General features: G+C 44.2%; 1 protein-coding gene across 8 annotated transcripts in view; it reads left to right on the top strand.

Annotated features, from left to right (window-relative positions):
• Nucleotides 1-3050: 3050 nt before the first annotated feature.
• The window catches only part of LOC125108245 (RNA-binding protein 12), a 35296-nt gene continuing 32150 nt past the window's right edge, over nucleotides 3051-6196 (top strand). Inside the window, exon 1 of one of the 8 annotated variants that reach the window (XM_047743759.1) lies at nucleotides 3051-3138. The gene's annotated coding sequence lies outside the window, so the exon portion shown is untranslated. Of the gene's footprint in view, nucleotides 3257-6196 lie in introns of all 8 variants that reach the window. The other 7 variants (XM_047743752.1, XM_047743754.1, XM_047743751.1 and 4 more) reach the window with 7 other exon arrangements.

Here is a 6196-nt window from a genome sequence, read left to right as displayed (position 1 = left end):
CGCTTAATCAACTGAGCCACCCAGGCACCCTATAGGTGACTTTTGAAGGAGATGTTACGTAAGCAAAAATGTGATTTTTTAGGGGCACCTGGGTGGCTCAATCGTTTAAGCGTCTGCCTTTGGCTTGGGTCATGGTCCCAGGGTCCTGGGATCAAGCCCCTCATTGGGCTCCTTGCTCCACTGGGAGTCTGCTTCTTCTGCCTGCCACTCCCCCTGCTTATGCTAACACACACTCTCTCTCTCCCTCTCTCTCTCTGTCAAATAAATAAATAAAATTTTTTAAAAATGTGATTTCCAGCCATGGAAAGAGCTAGAGATGAATGAAAAATGAAAAGGAGCTGGAAGAATAAAGGGCCTGAGTTTTAAAAAAAGCATGATATGTTTGAGAAACCAATAGGCTAATATAGCTAGAGTAGTTTTAACATTTGTGGGTATGACACTGTAGGTGAATAGTTACTAGAACAAAAAAAAAAACAAGAGAAAGAATACATTAGAGTATATCACACATATTTTAAGTATTTTATTTTATTTTGTTTTTTAAAGATTTTGTTTATTTATTTATGAGTAGGCTGTACACCCATTGTGGAGCTCAATGTGGGGCCTGAATCCCTGACCTTGAGATCAAGACCTGCTGAGATCAAGAGTCAGATGCCTAACCCACTGAGCCACCCAGGCACCCCTTATTTAATTATTTTTAAGTTATCTCTACATCCATGTGGGGTTCCAACCTACAACTCTGAAATTAAGAGTCATGTGTTCCATCCACTGAACCAGCCAGGCACCCCTTAACCATTTTATTTTGATTATATATTTAAATGTATATACCTGGTTGCAAATGTATTACGTGAGTAATGGCAAAAAATTTTGAAAGCTACTAGCTAGCAGTACAGTAAATGCAGATGGATAGGAGGAGGAGGTTTTTATTTTATTTTAAGATTTTATTTATTTGAGAGAGAGAGAGACAGAGAGAGAGGGAACACAAGTAGGGGGAGTGTGAGAGGGAGAAGTAGGCTTCCTGCTGAGCAGGGAGCTGGTCACTGGCTGCATCCCAGGACCCCTGTACCATGAACTGAGCCTGAGCTGAAGGCAGATGCTTTATGACTGAGACACCCAGGTGCCCAGGAAGAAGGTTTTTTAAAAAGAATTTTTATTTTGAATAATTTTAGATTTAGAGAAGTTTGCAAAGATAGTTCAGAGTTAGATGTCCATCACCCAATTTCCTCTAATTTTAACATCTAATATAAAACTTACATGGTATATTTGTCAAAATTAAGAGAGTAACATCTCTACATTAGTATTAAGTAAACTTCAGATTTTATTCAGATTTCACCAGTTTTCTCACTAATGCCCCTTTTCTATTCCAGGAGGCAATCCCAATACAACATTGCATGTAGGTTTTGTTTTCAATGCACTCTACTATACCTGCAAAGAGTATATATAACAACAAAGTATAGGTTCTGTTTAAAAAGGTGGCCTAGGGACGTCCGGGTGGCTCAGTTGGTTATGGCTGCCTTCAGCTCAGGTTGTGGTCCCAAGGCCCTGGGATGGAGTCCCGCATTAGGCTCCTTGCTTGGCGGGGTGCTTGTTTCTATCTCTCCCTCTGCCTGCCACTCTGCCAGCTTATGCACTCTCTCTCTGTCAAACAAATAAGTAAAATCTTAATAAATAAGTAAATAAATCTTTAAAAAATAATAAAATAAAAAATACAAAGGTGGCCTAGTTTTCTAGTTTGCTGTTTTTGGTATACTGGGCCAGTACCAGGCAAGTCTGCCACACAAATCTTCCCCAAAACTTGTTGGATTTTCTTGCTCAGTAGACTCCTCACTTTCTGATTTGGAAGATTAGTTCAGTATTGGTGATAGTCATGCTGTTGAAAACTGGGCTCTGTGCTCCAGAGCTGAAATGTAACACAAAGACAGTGCTTTGGGGTAAAGAGGAAAGACAGTTTTATTACTTCCAGGCAGGAGGCTGCAGCAGGCTAATGCCTTCAAAACCGCAGACCCGCTCTGGGTAAAAGGCTGAGTGGTTTTAAGGAAAACAAAGGTCTGGGCGGTTTGGATAGGAATCTGTTAGTACTGCCAGTCCTATTGGTTATGTCTTCAAAGTGGTTTCATGATTAGTCCTGGCAATGGCCATCTGAGTCTCATTCCTAAGTATACTTTGAGGTAAGCAAGATGTCAACATTGACACAGAGTTCCCGGAACAAAGGATTCTACAGAAAAACAAGTGAAGGGAAAAGAGAAGCTTTAAGAATCCATAAGAGACGAGGGAAAATTGTTCAAAGTCAGTCTTGGGGGCGCCTGGGTTGCTTGGTGGGTTGAACCTCTGCCTTCGGGTGGGGTTCTAAGGGGCCTGAGATCCAGCCCCGCGTCAGGCTCTCTGCTCAGTTGGGGGCCCGCGTCCCCCTCTCTCTCTGCCTGCCTCTCTGCCTACTTGTGATCTCTTTCTCTCTGTCAGATAAATAAAATCTTAAAAAAAAAAAAGTCTTGCTGAAGCATTAGTGTGTCCATCTTAATTTCTATCCATCTTTATGTTTCTATAGCGGCTTCAATCACGGTAACAGTTTAGGCAAGGGCAGTGGAATTTGGGAGGCTAGGACCAACGCAGGATGAGAATGATTTTTTCTATAATAAATAATACTAAAGGGCAACCGTGTATGGGGTTAATGAGGACTGGCCGGTAAGGCTCCCTGGACTGAAATTTTTAAATGGGGAAAAAAAAAAAAAAACAGGTTTGGGTTCTTCTGCCAGGGCATCATCAAGAGTACCAGGTAATACTTTGTGGTCCATTTCATCCTTAAAGCAATCACGCGAGGAAAGCACTACTTCTTCCCCTTCTCAGAGGATCAGGGAAGAGAAATAATTTGCACAAAGTCCCGCAGCGAGGGGCAGAGCCTGGCACTCTTAACCCACCCCACCTCACGGCGTCACTCCCCTTAGGCGGGGTTAGTGCGCAAATCGTCGCACTCACGGACTCAAAGTTCCTCTCGCCACAAACACCCGCAACTTCCGGGAGATTGCCCAGAACCTTAGCGCGCTTGCGCTGCCCCGCCCCCTGACGTCTCCACTCCGTCCCTCCCCTTTTGGAACGCGGAGCTGCTGAGCGGGCTGGCGGCCATTTTGTGAAGCGGCGAAAGAGGTGGTGGCTGCAGTGGGCTCCGGGAAGCCGTTCGGGCTGGGGCTGTCGGCCGCGGGGCAGAGGCACTCGCGCGGGGGGTAACTCGGGTCTGGGTTCGGGTGCCGCGCAGCTCTCCCCGGTAAGACTCCTGCAGCCCGGAACGGGCGGGGCTGTGCGGGGCTCGAGCCGCCCCTTGGTGGCCCGGGGCGGGGCCTTCGGAGGCCTCCGAGCCCGCCGCAGCGAGCGCCCCACACAAAAGGGTCGCGGCTTGGCTGCGGGGGGGAGGGCCTGGGGAGCCGCTTGCGCCTTTGAAGCCTGAGAGGATGCAGGAAGGACGCAGGAGAGGATGAGCCTGCATACCGAAGTGGGGACGAGCCCATAGGGAGGACGCCCCCGTGGTCTGAGAGGGAGGAGGCCACAGTTGGGTGGCCCAGTGGCCTGCGAATTAACGGGGATTGCAGTAAAAGCACACCTACATCCCGAATGAGCGAGATTTTCTTTGCTTCCCAAAAGGGACAGGGATTCTAACTGCATCTCTGTGCCCAGTAGTGAGGAGATTAAACGTAGTGAGGACACTCCCTCCATCTGAGGTGGAAAGGAGGCTCCAGTGGCCTAACAGGAAAAGGGAACTAGAGTCTAGACACACCTGTGGGGAAGAAGCTGCAGTCCGTACACTCCTCTGAGTCTAGTAAGGAAATCTTAGAGCTGGTCGCCGTCGTGGCCTGAAGGTGGACGGGGTTGCAGGGAAATGCTCCCGAGGCTCAGCGTTGGGCGGGGCTTACCCTCGAGGGTATCGGCGATTTGAGAAGCCGGCCTCTGTAGCGAGAAAGTGGGGGTGAGTACGCCTCCCAGACCTCTAAGAATTGTAGTAAGATGCCAGGCCCTTGAACCCCAAGGAGGGAAGGGGCTGCTAAGAGCACCACCTTTACATATCCCTTGGGAGAGAGCCTCCAGCACTGGAAGAGGAGCAGGCCCAGTAGGAGGTGGAGGGGGGGGTGCTTTCGATGAGTGAATTGAGTTTTAGTGGAGGCTGGAGGTTTTAGCTGGCAGCCACGTGTAATATGTGGGTGGGGCTTTGAGAATCTACAGGTTAGTGTCGGGGATGGACACCAGTGTAGGAGGCTTAGCTGCCAGGTTGTAAATGCATGGACTTCATTTGTGCCCGTAATGTGTACTTTATAGTGAAACATCTCAGCGGCTTCGGTGAAGGTAACTTGGCGTTATTCAGCACAAAACATGCTGGGAGTTTTGTACTCTGACTTGCAGGCTCCGTAGGAGAGGTTTCTGGACTCTGAAACTGTCCTTGACTCCTGAATTTCCAGAGATGATTTAATGTAAATTGTGGCAGTTGTCAGGAACGGTTCTGTATTATTCAAGAAAAGTGTAATTCCAGCCAGTATAACCTGAGAAAAAATGTAATTGCAACTGAGAGATTGTTGAAGGAGGAACTTGTAGCTGGAGTATTCTTAGAGCTTCTTGCTTGAATGGTTTAAAATCGTGTAGTTTTTGTTAAATGCAGTATTAGTAAAATGAATTGCATTGGACTTTGTTACATAGTTTATATTGTTAATGTATTTCAGAGCATTTGCAGTTCAGAAATGTCCTACAAGTGTGGACATATGGGCTGATTTTGTTTGTTTTGTTTTATAGAAATGTAATACAAGACTGGTTGTACTCATTTTTGAGCTTTGGTGGTTTTGGCCGGATAGTGGGAAGTAATTGTGTTCAGGCATTTTCCAAGAATATTAAAAAGTTGGGAAGAACTGTTACAGGTGGTTAAAATAATTTTATGGTAATTTTTAAAGAAAATGAAATGTTTGGCGGGCTTATATAAAGGTTGAGGATGTGCTCAGTATTATTCCTGGAAGATTTTTTGACGAAACAGGGAATGCATTTTATATCATCTTTATAAGCTCAATTAAATATTTATTTTGTTTATGGGTTGTAATGCATAATTTGTGTTTTTCTTAAGTTCATATCTGTTAGGTGAAAATGTGAAGCTTTAGAAACCATTTTGGTTGTTCCTTGGAACCTATTGTTATGTGCTAATACCAGCCTATTTCTGGCTTTTTTCACTTTCTTGTGACATGCCAAATGTTTTGATGATTGCATATTGAGAGTTTGGGGGTTGTTGGTACAATTTTTAGATGTGAAACTTGATTTTGTGGACCAGTGTGTTCCAGGTGCTGGAATCCAGTGACCATGTTCATAACGTTTTTATTCAATTTTGTAGAGAGCTACTCCATCTTTTGGTTTAGATGAATATTTTCTTCTGCAGATATTGTAGAAAGAATTTCTAAGTGTCAGTAATTGCACAAAAGATGCTCTTAGATACCTCTCCCTAAAATCTAGGGACTGTTGTCCATTCTTACATCTCCTGTCCCTGCCACAAGTGCTTAATAAATGTTCCTGGTGTAAATGAATGTTGTTACATGTTTAGAATTAAGCAGAAAAACAACCTCATCTGATTTATAGTTTATCACATTTTACTACCACCACTCATAAACCTTCTGGTTTGCAACGAGTTTATTTCATTAAGTTTCTGGCCACCTTTTAAGTTTTAAGACCAACAGTGAGGGTGAATGTGGTTGGCTAGGTTAGAAGTGATACTGTTGCTTTTAAGTCAAGACAATAAACATATTTGTTGGCATTTGTGGGGAGGGTTTGAAAAATAACTTAATATTATAGTCTTTTTGGCAGGAGGAATATATATATCTTATTTAGCAATGTCTTTTGGCTTGCCACTTTTGAGAACTTTATGGAGCTTAATGGGGAAGTGGAATAACAAGCTGTCTAAAGGATTCATGTCCCTCTGTGTCAGAAGCATTGTTTCATTAAGAATGATCCCAGAATCTGAAATGTGATTCATTTGGGGATGGGGACAAAATCATGTGGATGAAGCTGTGGTTTTTTTCCATAATGTGATTATGCGGCTTATTGCTTTGTGCCCATTATAATTGGTTCTCTGTTGCTCATCTCTGAGGGTGAACATTTGAGGGGTGCTGGTTTTGTATTTTGAATCTAAAGAACTTAGCTCTGCTGTACCCTGGTTACTGTTGATTAAAGACTGACAACTGAA

Source organism: Lutra lutra, chromosome 9, assembly GCF_902655055.1.
Source record: "Lutra lutra chromosome 9, mLutLut1.2, whole genome shotgun sequence".
Lineage (NCBI taxonomy): Eukaryota > Metazoa > Chordata > Mammalia > Carnivora > Mustelidae > Lutra > Lutra lutra.
The sequence above is the reverse complement of the archived record's forward strand: the minus strand, read 5'-3'. Positions and strand labels throughout refer to the sequence as shown.